The sequence below is a fragment of the Eriocheir sinensis genome, chromosome 11, assembly GCF_024679095.1.
Source record: "Eriocheir sinensis breed Jianghai 21 chromosome 11, ASM2467909v1, whole genome shotgun sequence".
NCBI classification, from domain to species: Eukaryota; Metazoa; Arthropoda; class Malacostraca; order Decapoda; family Varunidae; genus Eriocheir; species Eriocheir sinensis.
The window spans coordinates 24,513,242-24,539,161 of NC_066519.1; the positions used below are offsets into that span (position 1 = coordinate 24,513,242).

The 25,920-nt window shown below is 42.8% G+C and overlaps 1 protein-coding gene across 2 annotated transcripts in view; it reads right to left on the reverse strand.

Moving 5' to 3' along the window:
• The window catches only part of LOC126997088 (transmembrane protein 45B-like), a 33,383-nt gene extending 7,463 nt beyond the window's left edge, over positions 1-25,920 (reverse strand). Inside the window, exon 1 of one of the 2 annotated variants that reach the window (XM_050858144.1) lies at positions 25,699-25,920. The gene's annotated coding sequence lies outside the window, so the exon portion shown is untranslated. Of the gene's footprint in view, positions 1-1,025; positions 1,167-25,698 lie in introns of those variants that run through there. The other variant, XM_050858145.1, reaches the window with a different exon arrangement.

A 25,920-nucleotide genomic window follows, 5' to 3' on the forward strand; every position in this document is an offset into this window, starting at 1 on the left:
GACGTCAATAGGTAACTGGCACACCCACACCCACAGGCAAATCAATATATAGCTATATTTGAAGAGGGCAAAGACGCATAGCTCCTTAGGATACCAAAAGTTTACACGCGCCTGGCCGCAGGAATAACACGTCACCAGGGGTCGTATGTCACGCTTAACTGTGCCAACTCTTACTTGCTGGCTGTATTGTCAGAGTTACTATTGTTGGAGTGACTTCGTAATGCTTGTGACATGCTGTCGATTGGTGGTTTGTGTCTTGATGGCCCCCGCATGGTTAGTTGATTCTTGGTTTGATGGTGTTTTCAAGTAACTTTTTTACACGTTTGAGTTACGTGTGTTTTCATTCGGTCCAACTTTATAATGCAAGAGTTTGCTGAGGTTTTCTTTCTGTTTGCTACGCGCTCACACACACACACACACACACACACACACACACACACACACACACACACACACACACACACACACACACACACACACACACACACACACACACACACACACACACACATTAAAATAAAGGATATTATTTTGATGGAATCCGAAAATTACCTATACACACAAAAAAAATAAACATCTACTCCCTCCTTTTCTTCTCCCTCCCCCCATTCTTCATTTTATTCATGTCTCCCTCCCTATTGATAGTCCCATTTCTTCCTCCCTCACTCCTCTTGTTTTATCCCTTACCTTCATTCTCTTTCTCCCTTTCCCACTCTTCCATTATCTCCCCTCCCTGCTCTGCCCCATCGCCCTCCTCTATTTTTCAATCCTCCCTTCTTTCACTTATTCATTCCTCTTTCACTTCACCTTTTCATCCCTACTGTTGCTTCTCACTACCACCATCAACACAGTAGCAGCAGTAGTAGTAGTAGTAGTAGCAGTAGCAGTAGCAGTAGTAGTAGGAAAAAAAGAAGAAACTGTAAAACCACCACCAATAACATCAATAACCTCAACAACAGTAACAACAACCGTAACAACAACAACAATAACAATAGCAAAAGTAAGAATACAAAGCACCCACCCACCTCACTCCCCCATCTCGTATTTCAAAGGGTGTTAGTTAGGCCGAAGAAATTCAACCAATCACGTCACACTTAGCACACGACGACCCACCAATCAGGAGGGAGATCAGAGCCCAGTCCAGCCTTGAGAACTAGACTCCCAACACTAGAATCAGACTCGGCCTTACTCTGCCTCCCTGACATTTGCCCTCCCATCTAAAAGGGGGAAGGTGGGGAGGGCGAGGAGTTAAAGGTTTGGGCCGTGACGTCATCAAATCCTGGTGTTTCTATTGGCTCCTGACGTCACTGGATTGTTGTGTTTCTATTGGTTGTCCTGATCTGATGTCATGGAGTAGTCTTGGGTTTTTATTGGTTCGCTCACGTCATGGATTTCGTGAGTTTTAATTGGTCCGTGATTTATGGGGGTGCACCGGGTGGAGGGAGGTGCTCTGTGATTGGATTCATGGTTGGTGGTAATGCAGTTTGGAAATTAAAAGCTGATACGTGTTTTTTTTCTGTTTTTGTTGTGTTTTGTTTTGTATCGTAATTTCTTCATGTTATATTGGGTCCTATAAATGATGATAAGGAGGGAATGGATAACGTGTGTGTGTGTGTGTGTGTGTGTGTGTGGTGGGGGAGAAGCCCTAATGATACAAAGACGAGTTGACAAATGACCGCTTAATGTACACACACACACACACACACACACACACACACACACACACACACACACACACACACACACACACACACTCCATTCGATGCTCATATTTTTTTCACTCGCTGCGTTTCTCTTCGGCTTTTTATATCTTAGAGTTTTTTTTAGTCAGGATTTACAATATTTATTCCGATTAGATTATTTGTCAATCCGTATTGATGAGCTTCGTACGTGTGTTTTAGCCAGAATCTGAACCGCTTCGATTCATTTTACAAGGATTCATAACTCACTTGTGAAAGAACTCCCTCATAAAGTACATAGCCTAAATATTGTATCATTGTAAGTTTAAAAATATAACATAATATGAAGAGACATTGTGGGCTCATAGTAAAATAAGACGATCAAAGAAAGGTAACACACAATTACATTTTTTCATCACTGCAAGTAAGTTCAGACATTTACATTATATCTCGACAGTGTAAATACATCGTAAAGCAAGACAATCAAAGACATAGTAACACACGTCTTCATTATTGTATCATTATGTTTGTGTTTCCTTTTGTCTAAGATCCTGCAATGAATAATATACGAAGCGAGGTAATGCCAGCAAATAGAAACTTGAGAAATCCGAGGAAAATGGAAAAAATCATATAAGCCTTTTATTTTATCACGATATTAATATTACTCTTGCCCACTCAGTAATTTGCCTCAGCTAAAATATATACCTCTGTATTAGAAAGCGCTATAAATAGTCTTGTCAATAACATTTTAGCTATAAGAAGAGTTTACCTTTATAAGAAAAAATATAGTTATGGACGAGAATGTCAATATTATGTTTGCCTAGCTAGAAATTTCGCCTTTCCTAATTCCTACTATTAAGAGAAAAACTACTAGATATGAAAAATAATGAGTGCAGTTATTCGCATGAGAGCTACAATCGTACGTCACACACACACACACACACACACACACACACACACACACACACACACACAACATCACGCATACAACATCCTTCCATTACACCTCACCCCCCACACGCACACTTACGACCAAGCGTCATTTTTTATATCATTTAGCAGACACTTTTCGCATGTCACAAACTTTCCGGGAATCTCTCAGCTTGTTTTGTCTTCAGGGAGGGGAGTGGAGTTATATTTAGTTCTAGCGGCGACGTGCATTCATTAAATAAACAAGTGGAGGACCAGTTACGTGCTCCCACCCTCACCATCACCACCACCACCACTACTGCTACTACTACTTCTACTACTATCGACAACACCACTTCTACTGCAACAACCTCAACCACTACCATCACTGCCGCCACTACCTCTTCTACCACTCCCATCACCCTCACCACTATCATAACCTCGAGCAGCAAAAAAAAAAAAACAGGAAGAGATTCAATACTTCAATGCAGGTGTGTGTGTGTGCGTGTGTGTGGAGGGGGTGAGGTTAAGGGCAGAGGGGTAGGGGGGGGTGAGGGTGTCAGTCTACAGAAAAAGAGAGAGAGAGAGAGAGAGAGAGAGAGAGAGAGAGAGAGAGAGAGAGAGAGAGAGAGAGAGAGAGAGAGAGAGAGAGAGAGAGAGAGAGACCCCTTCCCCTCCTCGTTAAGTGGATGAACCTAAATGCCACGGTAAATAATAGAGGGAGCTGATTCTTGAGGAGTAACTTATTATTCCTCCTCCTCCTCCTCCTCCTCCTCCTCCTCCTCCTTTTCCTCTTACTCTTTCTCCTCCTCTTACTTTCCTTACTCATTCCCCTACTCCTTCCTTTCTTTTTCCTACTCCTCGTTTACATGGTATTCAGCAACTCGTTATATTTCTTTAGTCCAAACTCGCGGAACACAGGCATGCCTCAGAATTGTTCTCCCTCATAGTTTTCTGGTAATGTTGGAATGGGAACAAACTTGGCAGGCCGGGTGTTCTAGTGTTGTCGGTAGTCTCACGGGATGTATTTAATCCTGTTAGTATGAATGGAAAGGTGCCATTATACGATTTAAAATATTAATGAAAATGAGCACTGGAAGATAAAATACCTGTAAAAATAACTAACAAAATAACAACTACTACTACTACTACTATTACTACTACTACTACTACTATTTTTTTTACAGCAAAGGAAGCAGCTCAAGGGCAAAAAATAATAATAATGAGAAAAAAAGGCCCGCTAAACACTGCACCTATAAAAGGAGTTCAGAAGAGTGGCCAAAGACCTCAATTTTGGGAGGAGGAGTGTCTCGATACTCTCCTCTTGAAAGAGTTTAAGTCGGAGGCAGGAGGAAGTACAGACGAAGGAAAAAGGCATGCAGATTGTTCCAGAGTTTACCAGTGAAAGGGATGAAAGAATGAAGATGCTGGTTAACTCTTGCATAAGGGGTTTGGACAGTATAGGGATGAGCTAGACTAGAAATTCGATTGTAGCGGGGCCGCGGGAGGGGGGGAGGCATGCAGTTAGCAAGTTCAGAAGAGCAGTTATCTTGAAAATATTGATAGAAGATAGAAAGAGATGCAACATTGCGGCGTAATTTAAGAGGTAGAAGACTGCTAGTAAGAGGAGGGGAGTTGATGAGACGAAGAGCCTTAGACTTTACTCGCCAAAGAGAGCTCTGTGTGAAGCCCTTCAACACATGAGATGCACACTCCATACGAGGGCGGACAAGGCCCATGTATGTGGAAAGCAGATTCTGTGCGGGGGAAAAGAACTGGTGAAGACGATACAGAACGCCCAACCTCGAGTAAGATGATCTAGTGAGAGAGGAGATACGAAGTTTCTAGTTGAGATTTTGAGTTTGGGATAGACCGATGATGTTTAATGTAGAAGAAGGTGACAGCTGAGTGTTGTCGAAGAATGAGGGATAGGTGTTTGGAAGATTGTGTCGAGTTGACAGGTGGAGAAACTGAGTTTTTGAGGCGTTAAAGGACACCAAGGTTTCTTGCCCCTATCGGAAATGATAGTAAGGTCTGAGATTAAAAGGTCTGTGGCCTCCAGCAGTACTACTTTTACTACTACTACTACTACTACTACTACTACTACTACTACTACTACTACTACTACTACTACTACTACTACTACTACTACTACTACTGCAAAATAAACAGCAGTCGTACGAAAACCCAAAAGGTTGTATCTCAGCAAAATTATCATAGTCATGCCTTTGATTTCTCAGTTGCAAGACCAACAGTCTTATTGACGGCCAGTAGTCAATTACGTAAATAGCGAGTGTTCCAAACCGTGCCAATAACTATCTGGAATGTACAGTGGCGGACACATGAAACAGAAACACCTCAGCCATTCGCGAGGAGGTGTGGTGGTCTCTGGACATGGCAACACTGATGAGTATGAGGCTCGCCAGGTTTGTTTCGATTAGTCGCTGGGACGAATTGAATGCAATTATTATTGCTACTTCTGTGTAGGGTCGTTGGTGGTATGTAAGCCATGTCCCGCCTGACAATGGAAAAGCATTTGGTGACTGTATCAAGAAAATGACTTAGATTCCACAATATATTCGTATTTTATTCATATGAAACACATGCTTCGTAATCGTGACTCGACAACCCTCATGAACCATATAATATTTTCCGACGGCCAGGATAACAAGCCATTATAACATTATCTTTGCTAATGATAATAATCAAAGAATTGATGTGACCACCGGACTTGGTAGGCGACAGGAGCTACCAAGGTAAAAATATCCTTCGGACAGGTAAAATCGTCCCCCCCAAACGCTGGCTCTAAATTTGCGCTTCTGAGTGCGGGTGTGTGTCACGTCAAAGCGTGGGTAGGAGGAGAGGTTGCAGAGCTAACAGCGGCTCAGTCTCAGACTTGACCCCATGACGTGCAGTGACTTGCAGAACATGCATGGGGAACTTCTCTACACACATACAACACATACAGCATGTGACAAGAGGCAAAAAAAAATTATATACCAATTCCGTAGACAATGAAAAGAATAAATAACCTGCTCGACACAAATAAATCAAGACAACGGGGAGCTCCGTTGAAGAAAGAAGCTGACCCACATCCAAGACCCAGACCTATACCACTCTTTGACGTCACGGGTATGGTCGGAGTTTGGTACCTTGCTTGCGCGAGGGAGGGGGGATGATTTTACCTGTCGGTAGACAATATTTACCTAGGGAGCTACGTTGGGAGGGATACATTATAAGTGATAACAGGACTGAATTATTGTTTCATGGAAATACTGAATTTTCGTCAGACCCGAATCATTATATATTATAATTTACTAGCATGGTTTATATGAATTCCTAATACTTTCTATGTCATGTGCAAATAATAATGGCTTTTTTAGTTTGACAGACATTACACCTGTCGTTATAAGCGATGCGAAATAGTTAGGCAGGCGAGCCAAGCATCCATATGACTGGTTGAGTGTGACCATCCTGAGAGAGAGAGAGAGAGCGGTTTTTTTTCCTCAGTAGGCTATCAACAGCATCTGTAGCTATATAGCGAGATAACCTTTGATTATACTCATGAGAGATAAAGGGAGCGAGAGGCGTATGCCTGTAGCTAAGTCTGACCTCCTTAGCGTTGGGAAGGTTGTAGAGGGCGAAATTGAATCGTACGTTTGACTCAAAACACCAAGAAAGGCGTCTTTTCAGCAGGACATCACTTGTCTCGCCACACTTGTTGTATCTATCATAAAAAAAACAGGTCGGAACCGGCACATTATATTACATCTAAACCGTTATCATACTTCCTATATTTTTCAAATAATAACTTCTTGCATTCCCTCATAACCTTGATATTTCTTAATTCATCATTTATATTATTCTATTGAGCTCAGTTGAGTGACAACTCGTACCGGACGCGTCAGTTGCTGAAGGGTTCAATACTGGTGTCCTTACCCCTGTCATTCATGAATGGATGACAGGGATGAGGAAGAAAGTTCTCTTGGCCTGATGATAAAAATAAACTGACAAATAAACAAAAAAATTCTCTCTCTCTCTCTCTCTCTCTCTCTCTCTCTCTCTCTCTCTCTCTCTCTCTCTCTCTCTCTCTCTCTCTCTCTCTCTCTCTCTCTCTCTCTCTCTTAGCCACAGAGAGAGAGAGAGAGAGAGAGAGAGAGAGAGAGAGAGAGAGAGAGAGAGTATTGGCTCCCTCCCTCCTCCCCTTCCCCTCCTCCTTCATCCTCCCCTCCCCCTCCCCCCCTTTCCTTCCACTCACCTGGGATCAATGCTTCTAATAGGCTGCTCCACCCTCTTCTATCCCTCCCTCCCTCCCTTTCTCTCACTCCCTCCCTCCCTCCCTTTCTCTCACTGTCTCCTCCCTCCCCTCCCTCCACCCTTCATTATCTCCTCTTTCCTATCTACACATCACTCATTCTGTCGTAGCTCCTCCTCCTCCTCCTCCTCCTCCTCCATTTTGACTTACATTCACTATATCATTTTCTTTCTTCCTTATACGTATATATATTTCTCTCTCTCTCTCTCTCTCTCTCTCTCTCTCTCTCTCTCTCTCTTCCTGGACCACACCCTCTTTCTCTACACATTAATACTTTTTACTGCCTCTAAACAATGATAATGATAATAATAATAATAATAATAATAATAATAATAATAATAATAATAATAATAATAATAATAATAATAATAATAATAATAGTAATAATGAAGGGTAACTGTAAAGACGAAATATTTGGTTCTTCTTTAAATATTACTCTCAATTATTTTCTTAAGAGCGAAGTTAATTTCTTTGAGTGGGAGAGAAAAAACAATGTCCCTTCAATGTCTTTATTTATACATATTTCCTTTCTTCCTTCCTTCTTGTCCTCTCTTCACTACCTTTTTTTCTTCTTTCTCCTCTCCTACTTCCTTTCCATTCAGCTTTCTTCCTTTATTCCTTCCTTTTCGATGTTTCCTTCCCTGGTTCCTTACGTCTGTCTCTATCTAGCCAAATAAATCATGCTTCCTTCCTTCCTTCCTTCCTTCCTTCCTCCCTTTCTATATCTCTTAATTCCCTTTTTACTCAACTTTCTCCATTTTTTCTCCTATTCCTTCCATATTTTCTTCCTTGTTTCCCTCCTCCCTTATCCAGTTCTACATGTCTTCCTTCCTTCCTTCCTTCCTTCCTTCCTTTTTGCCTTCCTTTCTATATCTCTCTTAGTTCCCTTCTTACTCAACTTTCTCCATTTTTTTCTCCTATTCCTTCCATATTTTCTCCCTTGTTTCCCTCCTTCATTATCCAGTACTACATGTCTTCCTTCCTTCCTTCCTTCCTTCCTTTTTCCTGTCTATATCTCCCTTAGTTCCTTTCTCACTCAACTTTCTCCCTTTTTTCTCCTGTTCTTTCCATATTTCCTCTCCTTCTTCCCTCATTCTCTATTCAATACCTACAACACATCTTCCTTTTTTCCTTCCTTCCTTCCTTCCTTCCTGTCTATATCTCTCTTAGTTCCATTCTCACTCAACTTTCTCCCTTTTTTCTCCTGTTCTTTCCATATTTCCTCTCCTTCTTCCCTCATTCTCTATTCAATACCTACTACACATCTTCCTTCTTTCCTTTCTTCCTTCCTTCCTTCCTTCTTGTCTTATCTACTTCCCGTCGCATCTACCCAAGGCCGCCTGACTTCCCTCTAAGTTTGTGTGCCTGGATACGTGTCGCTAATACACCGCCGCTATTGATCGAGGGAGCGAGGAGATATAAGGCTGAAGATTGTATTAATAGTTAGCATGCGTGTTTAGGGGAATTCCCATGTTTTATTAAGGGCTCTAAGCACCTTTTGTTTGTGTGAGAATGTACGGGGTTGTTTGTAAGTGAGAGAGAGAGAGAGAGAGAGAGAGAGAGAGAGAGAGAGAGAGAGAGAGAGAGAGAGAGAGAGAGAGAGAGAGAGAGAGAGAGAGAGAGAGAGAGAGAGAGAGAGAGAGAGAGAGAATATGAATAGCCACCGTGACACTTGCTTAATCCATAACCACCACCTGTGGATACGTGTTCGTGTTGCAAAGGTTCGTAAAGTCAATATTCTCCGCCTCTTGTTTTCAATATCCTCCGCCTCTTTCATCAATATCCCCCGCCTCTTGGTTCGTAGAAGAGAAACGCAAGAACGGAGAAGATGAAAGGGACGCCCATAACGCTCGTGACATGAATTTTAATCTATTTTCCTTGCGACTTTGTGGAAGGAGAAATATAATCCGCTGGAAGGAGGAGGATTGGTGGGACTCCCGTTAAGTTCGTGACTCTAATCAAACAATCCCGTTGATGTTTCTTCGCTGAGTAAGGGACATGCTTTAGGAGAGAGACTAAGGGGCAGTCATTAACCCGATAGCAGCGACGGGCCAAATTTGTGGCTTTACCGTGTAGCAGCGACGGGCCAAATTTGTGGCTTTACCGTGTAGCAGCGACGGGTCAAATTTGTGGCTTTACCGTGTAGCAGCGACGGGTCAAATTTGTGGCTTTACCGTGTACCAGCGACGGGCCAAATTTGTGGCTTTACCGTGTAGCAGCGACAGGCCAAATTTGTGCCATGATATAAATCCCCAAAATAAATTATACATAAACTGATCACAAATGCGTTGATATATATTATGAAATGGTTTGTGTGAGTGATAATTTTTTTCTCATTTTTCTCGCTTAGAGGAGCCTTTAAGAAACATGATCCCCGCAGCTACTGGGTTAAAGTTCGTGGCCTTCATTTTAACTATCCGAACTAAGCTTATCTGTTTAAGAGAGGAAGAGGAAATCGTGGAACTAAAGAAGAGATGACAATTCTTGTTGTTTCCTTGCTACATAGAGGATGTGCTTTAGGAGACAGACCAAGGGACACTCATTCAGCTCATGGTCTCCATTATAACTATCCAAATTAAGATTATCTATTTTAAGGAGGAAGAAGGACAGATGGAAGGAAAGAAGAGGTGACCATTAATGATTATTTTTCACTACATAGAGGATATGCTTTAAGAGAGAGATGAAGGGACTCTCATGCAGTTCGTGGACTTCATTTTATCAATCCATATTAAGCCTATCTGTTCAAAAGAGGGAGAGGAACACATGGAAGGAAAGAAGAAGCGACTATTGGTGTTTTGTCCACTATGTAGAGGATATCCCTTAGAAAAGACCAAAGGACACTCATAAGTTCGTGCCCTACATTTAATATATCCAAATAAATATTATCTGTTCAAAAGAGGAAGAATAACACCAGGAAGGAAAAGAGAGGTGACGTAGATGTTTCTTCACTACAAGGGATGTGATATGCTTTAGGAGATATATCAAGGAACACTCATTAAGCTCGTGGCCTTCATTACAGCTGTCCATAGTAAGATTATCTGTTCTAAAGGGAAAGAGGAACACATGGAAGGACAGAGGAGGTGCTTAGCGGTCGTATTCTTAAACACCTCGTCGCCCAAGCACACGCATTGACAAGGCTTTCGTGGGCGTTTTGGGCATTTCCAGGGATAGTTTTATGACCCGGGTAGCAGTTTGACCCTTCTTCTATGCCATGAACGTGGAAAAACACTCATGAAAACCCGATTGACCTCCTTTTTGGCCTTTGGAAATAGTTGACGTGAAAGGTGGAAGCGTCTAACAATGCCGACCTAGGTGTTGCCATGATCCCCGTGTGGAAATAGTTGATGTGGAAGGTGGAAGCGTCTAACAATGCCGACCCAGGTGTTGCCATGACCCCCGTGTGGAAATAGTTGATGTGGAAGGTGGAAGCGTCTAACAATGCCGACCCAGGTGTTGCCATGATCCCCGTGTGGAAATAGTTGATGTGGAAGGTGGAAGCGTCTAACAATGCCGACCCAGGTGTTGCCATGATCCCCGTGTGGAAATAGTTGACGTGAAAGGTGGAAGCGTCTAACAATGCCGACCCAGGTGTTGCCATGACCCCCGTGTGGAAATAGTTGTTGTGGAAGGTGGAAGCCTCTAACAATGCCGACCCAGGTGTTGCCATGACCCCCGTGTGGAAATAGTTGATGTGGAAGGTGGAAGCGTCTAACAATGCCGACCCAGGTGTTGCCATGATCCCCGTGTGGAAATAGTTGATGTGGAAGGTGGAAGCGTCTAACAATGCCGACCCAGGTGTTGCCATGATCCCCGTGTGGAAATAGTTGATGTGGAAGGTGGAAGCGTCTAACAATGCCGACCTAGGTGTTGCCATGACCCCCGTGTGGAAATAGTTGATGTGGAAGGTGGAAGCGTCTAACAATGCCGACCCAGGTGTTGCCATGACCCCCGTGTGGAAATAGTTGATGTGGAAGGTGGAAGCGTCTAACAAGGCCGAGCTAAGTGTTGCCATGACCCCCGTGTGTATGGTCTTATCGATCAATTGATTTTACGTCGTCACAAACCATCAACGGCTTACTAAAGCGTATGTAGGTTCATTAACTAAGCACGAGTTACTAAACACTGTGAGGGTGTCAGGGAGACCTCTTAGCTGTTTCATCAACGGAGTATTTGTAAACTTGTTGATGAAACGAAACGCAGATGTCCTCGTTATTATTTTATTGGGGGGGAGGTGTGGGGAGGAGTTATTATTTTATTGGGGGGGAGGTGTGGGGGGAGTTATTATTTTATTGGGGGGGAGGTGTGTGGGGGGGAGTTATTATTTTATTGGGGGGGAGGTGTGGGGGGAGTTATTATTTTATTGGGGGGAGGTGTGGGGGGAGTTATTATTTTATTGGGGGGGAGGTGTGGGGGGAGTTATTATTTTATTGGGGGGATGTGTGTGGGGAGTTCTTATTTTATTGGGGGGGAGGTGTGTGGGGGGAGTTATTATTTTATTGGGGGGGAGGTGTGTGGGGAGTTATTATTTTATTGGGGGGGAGGTGTGGGGGGAGTTATTATTTTATTGGGGGGAGGTGTGTGGGGAGTTATTATTTTATTGGGGGGGAGGTGTGTGGGGGGAGTTATTATTTTATTGGGGGGGAGGTGTGTGGGGGGAGTTATTATTTTATTGGGGGGGAGGTGTGTGGGGGGAGTTATTATTTTATTGCACCCTTAGTTTTATTGTCTTAAACACTCTGGAAGGATCACTTTGTCTTTCTTCTTCTTCTTCTTCTTCTTCTTTTTCTTCTTCTTCTTCTTCTCCTTCTTCTTCTTCTTATTATTATTATTATTATTATTATTATTATTATTATTATTTTCTTCTTCTTATTCTTCTTCTTCTTCTTCTTCTTATTCTTCTTCTTCTTCTTCTTCTTCTTCTTCTTCTCCTTCTTCTTCTTTGTAGTCGCCGTCGTCGTTATTGTTTTTTTACCTACCCCCTTTTGCCTGACAGAGAGAGAGAGAGAGAGAGAGAGAGAGAGAGAGAGAGAGAGAGAGAGAGAGAGAGAGAGAGAGAGAGAGAATCAATCCCTTATAAAAATTGCACAAGAGTTATTATCGCCCACAATTACAGGTATCCTCAGAATGACACCTTTGCATTAGTTACACACACACACACACACACACACACACACACACACACACATACACACACACACACACACACCAATAATAAAAATAAAGCCAAAAATGAAAAAAACCTACATTTTATAACGAGAGAGAGAGAGAGAGAGAGAGAGAGAGAGAGAGAGAGAGAGAGAGAGAGAGAGAGAGAGAGAGAGAGAGAGAGAGAGAGAGAGAGAGAGAGAGAGAGAGAGAGAGAGAGAGAGAGAGAGAGCACACAATATACATATTATAATTTCCTTCACACTTCTACTCTACGGCACCAGTAAGCCCTCTTTCAGGTCAGCGACACACACACACACACACACACACACACACACACACACACACACACACACACACACACACACACACACACACACACACACACACGAGGACAACGAACCTTCATCATTTACAGGCAGCGATAAGTGGACGTCCAATGGAAAGGAAATTGATTGCCCTCCGCGAATGTAATCGATAGAAGCTTTTCATGCAATCAGTCAGGCAGGCAGAGTGGACGGACTGCCGGTGGAAATGATAGCATCCCGTGACCGACTCGTGGCATGGCTTTGCGAATTATGTTGTAGTCTGGATGGGTTGCCTTTGGGTGTGTGTGTGTGTGTGTGTGTGTGTGTGTGTGTGTGTGTGTTCAGGGTAGTAAAATTATTCTTACGTTTTTTTCTGTATGTGTTGTAGAGTATGAAAATAGTTTATGCATTAGTCGAGTCGTGTGTTATTGTTTTCCCGAGGTGTGTGTGTGTGTGTGTGTGTGTGTGTGTGTGTGTGTGTGTGTGTGTGTGTGTGTGTGTGTGTGTGTGTGTGTGTGTGTGTGTGTGTTGTTTTTCCTCGCGTGTGTGTTTGAGGTACTAAAAACATCCTAGCGTTGTTTTATATATGTGCTGCATGGTATGAAAATATTTTAAGTATTAGTCTGATCGCGGGTTTTTTTGTGTGTTTTTTCATCTACAGCTAAAGAAACAGCTCCAGGGCAACAAAAAAGGTGAAAAAAAAACCCGCTAATCGCTGTTCCTACAGAGACAAAAGCTATGAGCGGCCAAAAGAGAGGTCAATTTCGGGTGGAGAGGTGTCTTGATACACTCCTCTTGAAAGAATTCACGTCAAAGGCAGGAGAAAATATAGATGAAGGAGGGTTGTTCCAGAGTTTACCAGTGTAAGGGATGAAAGAATGAAGATGCTGGTTCCTTCTTGCATAAGGAGTTTGGACAGTATAGGGATGAGCATGAGTAGAAAGTCGTGTGCAGCGGGGCCGAGGGAGGAGTGGAGGCATGCAGTTAGCAAATTCAGAAGAGCAGTCAGCATGAAAATATCGATAGAAGATAGAAAGAGAGGCAACATGGCGGCGGACTTTAAGAGGTAGAAGACTTTCAGTATGAGGAGGAGAGCTGATGAGACGAAGAGCCTTTAGACTCCACTCTGTCCAGGAGAGCTGTGTGAGTGGAGCCCCCCCACACGTGAGATGCATACTCCATACGAGGGCGGACAAGGCCCCTGTAAATGGATAGCAACTGTGCGGGGGAGAAGAATTGGCGGAGACGGTACAGAACGCCCAGCCTCGAGGAAGCTGATTTAGTAAGAAAAGAGATATGAAGTTTCCAGTTGAGATTTTGAGTTAAGGATAGACCGAGGATATTTAGTGTTGAAGAAGGTGACAGCTGAGTGTTGTCGAAGAATAGGGGATAGGTGTTTGGAAGATTGTGTCGAGTTGATAGGTGGAGAAATTAAGTTTTTGAGGCATTGAAGGACACAAGGTTCCTTCTACCCCAATCGGAAATGATAGCAAGGTCTGAGGTTAAGCGTTCTGCAGCCTCCAGTCTGGAGTCATGTATTTCCTGTTGAGATGGCCTTCTATTGAAAGAAGTTGAATAATGCAGAGTGGAATCGTCGGCGTATCAGTGGACAGGACAGTTTGTTATGGAAAGAAGATCATTGATGAATAACAGGAAGAGAGTGGGTGATAGGACAGAGCCCTGTGGAACACCACTGTTAATAGGTTTAGGGGAAGAACAGTGACCGTCTACCACCGCAGAGATAGAGCGGCCGGAAAGGAAACTGGAGATAAAGGAACAGAGAGAGGGATAGAATCCGAAAGAGGGCAGTTTAGAAAGCAAAGACTTGTGCCAGACTCTATCGAAGGCTTTCGATATGTCTAGCGCAACAGAAAGTTTCACCGAAACGGCTAAGAGAGGATGACCAAGAGTCAGTTAAGAGAGCAAGAAGATCGCCAGTAGAACGCCCCTTGCGGAACCCATACTGGCGATCAGATAGAAGGTTAGAAGTGGAAATGTGCTTCTGAATCTTCCGGTTAAGGATTGATTCAAAATCTTTAGATAGACAGGAAAGTAAAGCTATAGGGCGGTAGTTTGAGGGATTGGAACGGTCACCCTTCTTAGGCACACGCTGTATGAAGGCATACTTCCAGCAGGAAGGAAAGGTAGATGTTGATAGGCAGAGAAGAAAGAGTTTGACCAGGCGGGTGTCAGCACGGAAGCACAGTTTTTAAGGAGAATAGGAGGAACTCCATCAGGTCCATAAGCCTTCTGAGAGTTGTGTGTGTGTGTGTGTGTGTGTGTGTGTGTGTGTGTGTGTGTGTGTGTGTGTTTAAAGTAGTACAAATATCCTCACCTATTCTCATGTATATGCTGGAGGGAATGAAAGGAGTTTGTGTTTTAGTAGGGTTGCAAATTAATAACATCGGTAAGGTTTTTTGTTGTTGTTGTTTTTTGTTTTTGTTTTTTGTTTTTTTGTCTGCAAGTTAGTCAAAATAACCTTACCTGCTTCTGTTTATAGGAAGTAGTGAACAGAAAAGAATAAAACTGATGCTCCCTTTCATTCCGAACATGACTCAATACCGCTGTTTGCGCCGTTAATTTTAGATACGTTACTTTATATGTTAGTTATTTCTATCAATGACACGTGGAAACGTTGAAAGGTTCCTATTTTTTATCATCTCGTTAGTAAATACCTTTGTTGCGATCAGTTGTTTGTAAGCTGATTAGGAATGATAACAGTGTGGGCTTTTATTTTCACGTTTTGGGTGTTGCAGTAACCCGACACAGTGAAATAGCTCAAGGGATGCTATTTTTTATACTCTCGCTAGTAAATACCGTTGATGCGATTAGTTGTTTGTATGTAGATTAGGAATGATAACAGTGTGGGCTTTTATTTTCACGTTGTTGGGTGTTGCAATAACCCGACACAGTGAAGTATCTCAAGGGGTACTATTTTTATACTCTCGCTAGTAAATACCGTTGATGCGATTAGTTGTTTGTATGCAGATTAGGAATAACAGTGTGGGCTTTTATTTTCACGGTGTAAGGTGTGGCAGTAACCCGACACTGAAATAGCTCAAGGGATGCTATTTTTTATACTCTCGCTAGTAAATACCGTTGATGCGATTAGTTGTTTGTATGTAGATTAGTGATGATAACACAACGGACTTCTCTTTCCTTGCAGGAGGGAGTGGAAGTAACCCGACACCCGTGAAGAGCTCGAGGGTTCCTATTCGTGTGGAACCGTGCGATTGTCTCGGTCCTTTTGCCCACGAGTTGGCGAAAGTGAAGCGCTTACGTTTATAATTACATGCAGGAGTGGGTGGAAGTAATCAGACACTCGTGGCGTGACTTAAGAGAATTCCTGTTTTTATATTATAGAAAGTGGAAGCGTTTTGAGGATTTTTATCTATGTACATATTAGAGTTTTAGTGCTCCATTCACTCACCCTCGCACAGGAAGAGAGTACGTATGTTTTCTTGTACCCGTATTTTACATAAAAACGTATAGTAATCAAATATTGCTCGTCTATTTTATTCGTTATAGCAATTAAAACCTTCTATGGATCGTTTTTACCTCTTCTCATATATCTTTCGTGTGTGGGTTAGCGTATGCGGGCGTGTGTGAAGAACTAACATTTTATTTCTTGTTTTCTTTGTTTTTTACTCATTGCTATACATGATGTGGGTATGTCTTCCTCCTACTCATACGCTCAGCTTCAAGGGAACACAACGTACAGCAGGCTTTCTATTTTCACAATTTCTTCCTCTGCCTCGACACAGACGTCCACAATGCGAGAAAAAGATTATGAGGAGGTGAAAAGGTTCTGGACATGATTACACTGAATTCCCGAGGTGTCTCCATTAGGAAGGTCACGTTGGCAGCAGGGAATGGAGCATAAAAGGAAAGGGAACCGGGTACTGCACGTGGCTAAAGTACGTTCTATGTGGGTGTGTCAGGAAGTTGTGTTTGTTTAGGATAATGACCCGAGACGAAAGAAATTAACATTAGGTACGGTATATATTCACCTAGAAAGAATACATGCACTCGTTTAGGAAAGTGACTCATGAATAAAAGAAAAATAATATTAGGTATGCATGCATTTAATCGCCTGAAAAGAAAATAGTATTCATTCGTTTAGAAAAATTACTAAGGACACACACGATATTCATTCGACTAAAGAGAAAATGCACAGCTGTTTAGGAAAGTGACAAATTAAATTAAGAAAAACGGCATTCGCTGAAGCCAGAAGGAAGGGGAGCTAGAAAACAGCGGAGCGGTTTTTTTTTTTTATTTGTTTGTTTGTATTTTACAACAAAGGAGACAGCTCAAGGGCACAAAAAAAAGGAAACAATAATGAAAAAAAAGCCCGCTACTCGCTGCTCCTACAAAAAAAAAATCAAAAGAGGTGGCCGAAAGAGAGGTCAAATATCGTAACAAATACCGTAATACCGTAAATACCGTACGAAGCTTAAAGGGAAGAAAATGTCCAACGTTCAGGAAAATGACTACAGATGGAAGAAAACAACATTACACATACGATATTTATTTACCTAGGAAGAAAATATCCCTCTGTTTAGGAAAATGACAAAATAAACGAAAGAAAACCGCATTCGATCAAGCCAGGAGAAAGGGCAGCGTAGAAAACAGTATAGCACATGAACCTTAATGAGACCCATGACCTGTTGACCTTACCCACAAGGCGCCACTGCAGGCCACGCGAGGGGGGGGGTGAGGTGGGAGGAGGCAGGGCAATCATTCTTCGCGTCAGAGGAAGGGGGAGGGTGTCACGAACTCTATTGGTCTCCTTTTGTGTTTTATGTTTGCCTTCTGTCTTTTGTCACTTCATTTTTTATTTGCTGTAGTAGAAGTAGTGGTGGTGGTAGTACTAGTAGTAGTAGTAGTAGTAGTGGAGGAAGTAGTAGTAGTAGTAGTAGTGGTAGAGGAAGTAGTAGTAGTAGTAGTAGTAGTAGTAGTAGTAGTAGTAGTAGTAGTAGTAGTAGTAGTAGTAGTAGTAGTAGTAGTAGCAGCAGAAGTAGTAGTAGTAAGGCAGTCACAGTTACATATTTCATGATGTGTGTTCTTCCAGTCCGAGTAAAAAGAAAATAAAAGTGAATGAAATACCCTAAAAATGACAACTCCACCAAGCTACTCAATATTTTTTCTTTTTTCGTCCCTCGCGGCCATAAGCTCTGGAATGCGGGCGTAAACAGACCGCGTTATACCCTCGCCATGGCCTTCCGAACGGCACACAGCACTGTAAAATTCATACCTCAAGTCTCACTCAGGAGCCACGCCGTATATAAATAGCCAAACTCCCCCCCCCCCGCGTCCTACTTTTCCCGACATGATCTAACTTATTATTCATCTTCATCGTCCTTTATCTCAACAAAACCAGCATAATAAAAGCATTCTCATACACTCTTTCATACACTTAACCCATGCTAGCTTACTGGAGTCGTGTTGTCCCTATCCTACCCTTCTCCCTGCGTGTTACCTTACCAGACCTGACCTAACTTAACACAATATTCATCTTTACCTTCTTTTATCATAACCAAACCAGCATAGTAAAAGCATTCTCATACACTCCTTCATACACTTAATCCATGCTAGCTTACTGGAGTCGTGTTCTCCCTATCCTACCCTTCTCCCTGCGTGTTACCTTACCAGACCTGACCTAACTTAACACAATATTCATCTTTACCTTCTTTTATCATGACCAAACCAGCATAGTAAAAGTATTCTCACACTTGCCTTCATACACTTAACCCTTGCGCTGTATTCTTCCTATCCTACCCTTCTCCCCTTACTTACCAGACTTACCAGACCTGATCTAACTTGACGTAACATTCATCTTCACCTTCCTTTGTCTCAACCAAGCCAGCATAGCCAAACCATTCTCACACTTTCCCTCGTACAGTTAACCAATTCTAGCTTACTCTTTTCCTGTTCTCCCACCCTCCTCCCGGCCTGTTACCTTGCCAGACCTGATATAACTTAACATAATATTCATCTTCACCTTCCTTTATCTCAACCAAACCAGCATAGCCAAAACACTTAACTAATACTACCTTACTGGCTTCATGTATTCCCACCCTACTCCCCTCGTTACTTTGCCAGACCAGACCTAACTTAACATAACATTCCTCTTCACCTTCCTTTATCTTTAACCAAACCAGCGTAGCCAAAGCATTCTCATACTCTCCCTCGTACACTTAACTAATACTACCTTACTGGCTTCATGTTTTCCTACCCTACTCCCCTGGTTATTTTGCCAGACCTGACCTAACTTAATCTTCATCTTTACCTTCCTTTATCTTAACCAAAGCAAATTACCAACACATTCTCACACCCTCCCTCGTATATTTTACACTACCATGCTGGCCTCATGTTCTCCCACCCGCCTCCCGCATCCAACTTACCAGACCTGATCTAGCTTAACACAATGCTCATCTTTACCTTCCTCTATCATAACCAGACCAAATAAACATAACCTAAACATGCTCACACCTTCCCTCGTACCCTTAACCCATGCTAGTTTACTGGTGTCACGTTCTCTTGGCCCTTATCAGTCGCTCAATTCAAAATGCGTTAAGAAAAGGAATATCTGGTGTGTCTTTTCTTCCCAGTGATTGTTTTCCGTTTTCGTATTTGTTGCATGTGTTTCTGCGGCGCTCAGAGGAGATTGTCTAAACTTAGTAATGCCACCAACCTCGTATTTTTCCCCGTAGCACAAAAGGATGTAATTCTACGGTATATTTCTTCCATACTCAGAGGGTTGAATATCTGGTAAGTATTGTACTCCCTATAATATTTGTTTCTTATACTTTTAAAGATGAGAGGCAATATATGTACTAACTGATTTTATTTTAGGGTATCATATTAGTTATCTTCTCGACGCCTGAAACACTCAAAAGTAGAATTGAGACTCAGGATCATGGTTTCAATATGTAATTCCCTCCCTAAAGCAACACCATCTCTACCCTTAAACTGTGCTCCGAGTTGCCCCTTGAGGAGAAACGTGTGGTTGTCTTGGTTGCTAGTGAGAATGAACATTGTCTCAAGGTTCATTTCTATATGTTTTTATTGTTTTGTTTTTTGTTTTTGTTTTGTTTTAGTTTTCTCACTTGTTTTCACTCTGCGATATTTAGGACTAATTACTAAGCTATTGGACAACTAGTAATTATAATAAGGAAGAGGAGGAGGAGGAGGAGGAAGAGGCGGAGGAGGAGGAGGAGGAAATGGAGGGTGGAGAAGAAAAAGAACTTGTACATAGGCGTTGTATTTTGGTTCTTCTTTCGTATATCAAACTACATGTTATTCCTTCATTCACACACACACACACACACACACACACACACACACATGACAAGGAGGAGGGCTCTATCTTCCTCCCCTCCTTATCTCTCTCCATTCTTCCTCCCTCCTACCCCCCTCTTCCTCCCTCCCTCCCGCCCAGCCCCCCTCTACCTTCCCTCCATAGTAACCTTCCAAGCTTAAATCGATGGGCCCATTCCTCATCGTATTACGGCTTAGTGATGACGGTGATGACGATGGAGATGATGGTGGTGATGGTAATGGCGCTGGGTTGTCGTGCAGGTAGTGATGGTGATTCTTTTTTATGGCTAGTAGCGGTAGTAGTAGTAATAGTAGTAGTAGTAGTAGTAGTGGTAATAGTAGTAGTAGCAGTAGTAGTAGTAGTAGTAGGAGAAGGAGGAGTTTATAGTAGTAGTAGTAGTAGTAGTAGTAGTAGTAGTAGTAGTAGGAGGAGGAAGAGGAGGAGGAGTTTATAGTAGTAGTAGTAGTAGTAGTAGTAGTAGTAGTGGGGGGGTGTCATCTTCTCACTTTTTCTCCGTCAGCTTTTAGATTTTGTTGTCTCTTAATTTACGTTCTTGCTTCCTCCTCCTCCTCCTCCTCCTCCGATTGCATGTCGTTAAACTTCTTAGAACCATTTTTTTTTTTTTTCCTTTCCTCTGGTGGTGGTGGCGGCGGTGTGGAGCTGAGCACATAAATTTTAAAGGACGTGTTCGATAGTTTTCATTGTAACTTACGACGCTGCGCTGAAAATTTGCTCACCCATCCGTCATGCCTGTCTAGAGAGAGAAAAGAAGAGAAAGAAAGATCGAGAGAAAGAGAGAAAAAATATGAGTTGAATAATTGACCGAAATTGACCTCTCTTTCGGGCACCTTTTTAGATTCTTTTTGTGAGCAGCGAGTAGCGGGCTCTTTTTTCATTATTGTTTACTTTTTTGTGCCCTTGAGCTGTCTCCTTTGTTGTAAAAAAAATTAAAAAATATACCGCTGAAATCCATCATATGATAACGCGTCCCAGTTCGGGGTAATACGTCGTGAACTAAGCGATGCGTCAAGGAGAAAGGACACACAGTAGTACTAAGGAACGATCAGTGCAGCAGTGTTACCATAGCCCGCGCACGGTGTTCTTCAAGACAGGTATTGGACCCTATTCTTGATACAATATTTCGGCGCCAAGCACACACATCAAATTAACAAGACTTTCGTAGGATTTGGGGCATTTCCATGGGTAGTTTTATGATTCTGGGGGTAGTTATACAATGTTTCTGTACAATTAAGGTGAAAAAATACAGGTACAGGGCCATATTCAACATTGCGACGCCCAAGTCCACATATTAAATTAAGAAGACTTTCGTAGGAGTTTGGGGCATTTCCATGTGTTGTATGACCCTGGTGGTAGGTATGCAAAGCTTCTGTACCATGAGCGTGAAAAAACACAGGTACAGGGCTATATACTCAATAAAACACTTCGTTGCCAAGCATACACATTAAGTTAACAAGACTTTCTTAGGAGTTTAGGGCACTTCCATGGGTAGTTTCATGACCCTGATGGTAGTTATGCAAAGCTTCTGTACCATGAGCGTGAAAAAACACAAGTGCAGGGCTATATACTCAATAAAACACCTCGTTGCCAAGCATACACATTAAGTTAACAAGACTTTCTTAGGAGTTTAGGGCACTTCCATGGGTAGTTTTATGACCCTGGTGGTAGTTATACATAGCTTCTGTACCATGAACGTGAAAAAACATACATGCAGAGCCATCTGCCTGATAAAACTCTTCGGCGCCAAGCACACACATTAAGTTAACAAGACTTTCGTAAGAGTTTTGGACATTTCCATGGGCAGTTTCATGACCATGGCGACAGTTTGACAAAACTTCTGTACCATGAGCATGAAGAAATACACTCCTGAGTACGCGATTAATCTTCCCGGCCTTTTTAAATAATTAATGTGAGAGATGGAAGCGTCAGAGAATGCTGAACTTGAACTGTTGCGAATTTCAGTCCAGACTTCTTTTTTTTTTCCGACACCCTCATTTTTACCATAGAAAGAAGCAGATCGATCGTTAAAGAGACATTCCTCGAAAGAATTACAAGACATAAATTATATCCCAAGGTCCAGCCTAGACACACGGTTGGAGCCAGTTTGATTATTTTTTCTGGTATTCGTGTTTTATATTAGAACACGGGACAAAGGCTACGTAAGGGTTTCCTCAAGGGTAGTACAGAGCAATGCAAGATCCAGCCTTGACACATTATTGGAATAAGGTTATCATTATTATTTTTTTCACGCCTTTTTCATGCTGCAAGAGGAAGCAAACCAACCGAATGTGACCCTCGTATTTTAAGCTCCTCCTGTCGTGTGTTCGTCGGTGCAGCGTCACGGCGGCATTATCAATTTATGCGACGCCCTTGAGCTGCCTCCTTGCCTGCAAAACACGGCTCGCACTTTGGAGATGCTAAGAAAAGTAACACGAGCCGCCGATCATGAACGTCAGAAAGAAATGTCACCTGTGTATTTTTTTCTCCCTCGCAGCTGTTGAAAGAGCAAAAGCCGAAAGACATTATTACGAAAACTAATTTCTCACTATTTTTAGCTTTTTTAACAAGGATATATTTTTTCTACAATGGCGCCGAGATTAAAGAAGGATGTAGGAAACTAGTTAAATGAAGCAAAAGCGGTTAGAGGTTGCTATAATACGAGGAATTCTCTCTCTCTCTCTCTCTCTCTCTCTCTCTCTCTCTCTCTCTCTCTCTCTCTCTCTCTCTCTCTCTCTCTCTCTCTCTCTCTCTCTCTCTCTCTCTCTCTCTCTCTCTCTCTCTCTCTCTCTCTCTCTCTCTCTCTCTCTCTCTCTCTCTCTCTCTCTCTCTCTCTCTCTCTCTCTCTCTCTCTCTCTCTCTCTCTCTCTTTTTACCACTGTTTGCGCGCTAATATCAGGCATCCGAAAAAAAACTAACAAAAAAATGGAGCAAAATGTATAGCTGGAAGGCCCCGCCCCACACAATATCGGCTTTCAGTAACCTACATTCTTCATAACCTCCTTCACGGCAGCGCTCGTTGGGTGAGGCACAACGCTCTTGGCAAAGGAATAAATTGTGTGCGCCGCAAACCAGATAGACAGCATGAGAAACAGCAAATATATATTAGGCGATGAATGCTGTTTCTGCGTGGTTACAATTTTTAGTGTTTTTTCGGCTTGATTATTTTGGTACTTATTATTTTGGGGTATTTTTCTGCAGGTATGTTTTCTGCGGGTATTTTTTCTGCGAATTCGCAGCCAACTGCTGAAGCTGCAGAGACCTGAAAAGTCTGGGCTCACGCCTGGTAAGTCAACAACTGACCTTATTTTTGCCGATAATGCTCTCCAATGGCTCTCGAGGCACTGCACGAGGAGACGTAGCCCTTGGGACTTAAGGTCTCCTGGGCCAAGACCAAGGGACAGGTGTTTGGAGGCTTGCTAGATGAAACAGTACAATCTGTTCATGCGTATGGCGAGGACATTGAGGTCTCAGAAAATTCCACATATCTGGGTAGCGTAGTTCAAAACAACGGTGAGTCTCCCCGTGAAGTCTTATGGCGGACTGACATGACCCACGGTTTTATGGACTCGCTCAGTATGGGTATATGGCGTTGTCGATACCTGTGTAAAAGGACAAAGATTCGGATCTTCAAGTCTCTTGTGCTCCCTGTCTTACTCTATGGCTGTGAGATATGGACACTAAATAGGGACTTGGAGAGGCGGATTGATGCAATTGATGATAAATGTCTGCGCAGAATCATGGGATATCGCTGGAATGACTTTGTTTCAAACCAGTCACTACTCCGTGAGACTGATTCAACATATATTACCTGCATAGTCCGTCAGCGCCAGCTCCGGCTAAACGGGTATGTGGCACGTTATCCAGAAGCCGACCCTGCTCATTGGGATGTACAATCCTGAGTGGAGGAGGCTGGGGACTCCCACAGAGCTCATGACTTGAGCAAGTCGATTGATCCTGCCGGGAGGTACTCAGGCTGGGAAGGGGGCCTGCATGGAGACTTGCCCGGAGGGACCCCGAGCTTAGCGTCGTAAGGTGGGCGAGGCGACGCTCCCGCCGGCATATGCCCTACTGATTAATTGATTGATTGTTTGGTTTCTATGTATAGTGTGTCGGGGGAGCGGGCTGTGTGTGTGAGTGGGAAGAGAGATGAGAACAGAGGTAAAGGATACGAAATCGGAATGGAGAATTGTAGAGAGTGGAGTGCCTCAAGGATCGGTATTGGCACCTGTACTCTTCCTAGTATATGTAAATGATATGCCGGAGGGAGTAAACAGTTATATGAGCCTGTTTGCAGACGATGCAAAACTGCTAGGACATATTAGAAACACTAAAGACTGTGAAATTCTGCAAGATGACCTGAACAAGATTTGGAAATGGAATATTAAATGGGAGATGGAATTCAATGTGAAGAAAAGGCATGTAATGGAAATGGGAAAGAGTGAAAGGAGACAAAAATGGAAATATAAAATGGGAGATGGAGAAATATTAAAGAAAGTTCAAGAAGAGAGAGGTCTGGGAGTGACAAAACAAGATAATCTACAGCCTGAGAGTCATGTAAATAGGATATTCGGTGATATGTATAAAATGGCGAGAAATATAGGATTAGCATTCCACTACATGAATAAGGATATGATGAAAAAGTTAATAACCACTATGATTAGACCAAAATTGGAATATGCGGAGGTGGTGTGGTCTCCCCATAAGAAGAAACACATAAAAAAACTAGAAAGAATACAAAGGATGGCAACAAAAATGGTTCCAGAACTGGAGGGATTGACATATGAAGAAAGATTAAAGGAGAAGGACCTACCAACACTGGAACAAAGAAGAGAAAGGGGAGACCTAATACAAATTTATAAATTATTGAAAAAATGGAAGATGTAGATAATGAGGAGTTACTACTAAAAGAAGGAATAAACACCAGGAGCACAAGAGGACATATTAAAAAATTGAGGAGAGGAAGATGCTTGAGAGACATAAAGAAATATAGCTTAGCGCAAAGAAATATATAGGTTTGGAACAGACTAAGTGAGGATGTAGTATCGGCGAAGTGTGCAAAACTTTAAGGAAAAGTTGGACAAATACAGATACGGAGACGGGTCCACACGAGCGTAAGCCCAGGACCTGTAAAGCTACAACTAGGTAGATACAACTAGGTAAATACACCGCTCCGATAGCTCAGTGGATTAATGTTCTCCCCAGTCAGTCTCCGGCCTGGCAGGCTGAGGTTCGAGCCCCGCTCAGTCCGAGAGTTTTCCGATGACAAGGAGCGGTTACTGACTCCCTCGAGGATGGGATGTGTGATGTGTGGAGGTCCAGCAGTACCCAGAGATTGACTACAATGAGGTTGCTCTAATCGAGAGTACTTGCTGGCGTTGGCGAGTCCAGCTAGTGATGAGGCCGTGGTGAATACACACACACACACACACACACACACACACACACACACACACCAAACATCACGTAGAGATTATTTTTTTAACACCTGTGGCAGCATGCCTCTCTCTCTCTCTCTCTCTCTCTCTCTCTCTCTCTCTCTCTCTCTCTCTCTCTCTCTCTCTCTCTCTCTCTCTCTCTCTCTCTCTCTCTCTCTCTCTCTCTCTCTCTCTCTCTCTCTCTCTCTCTCTCTCTCTCTCTCTCTCTCTCTCTCATAATGTTAGTCTTTGGAGGAAGAAGAATATATGGAAAATGTATCCTGGCTCATGTTCCTCTAACTGAAGGGATGCAGAGTTGACTGACTGACTGGCTGATTTGCCTCTTACCAGACTGAAGACTGACAGTTGCTTGTTAAAAGTTAAAGCGACTTTCCTACTTAAATTACTTACTGAATTTCTGATCGGCTGGCAATTCTTGACGTATGGAGAGAGAGAGAGAGAGAGAGAGAGAGAGAGAGAGAGAGAGAGAGAGAGAGAGAGAGAGAGAGAGAGAGAGAGAGAGAGAGAGAGAGAGAGAGAGAGAGAGAGAGAGAGAGAGAGAGAGAGAGAGAGAGACTAATATACACACCTGTTGAACGCGTACAGGTAATAAAAGATCAGTAAATAAAACAAGAGTTATCGATGGAAAGACGCCAACCCTTCACTGTATGGCCAACGTTTGTGTTCTTGAGAAACGTTCTTATAATCCCACTGAGTCACTGTCACGCCGCTCTTCTCTGACACGCAAGGGAGAGGAACGTTCTTGGCAGCGGCTATGAGGGGAGGGGGATTGTAACCATCCACGGCAACG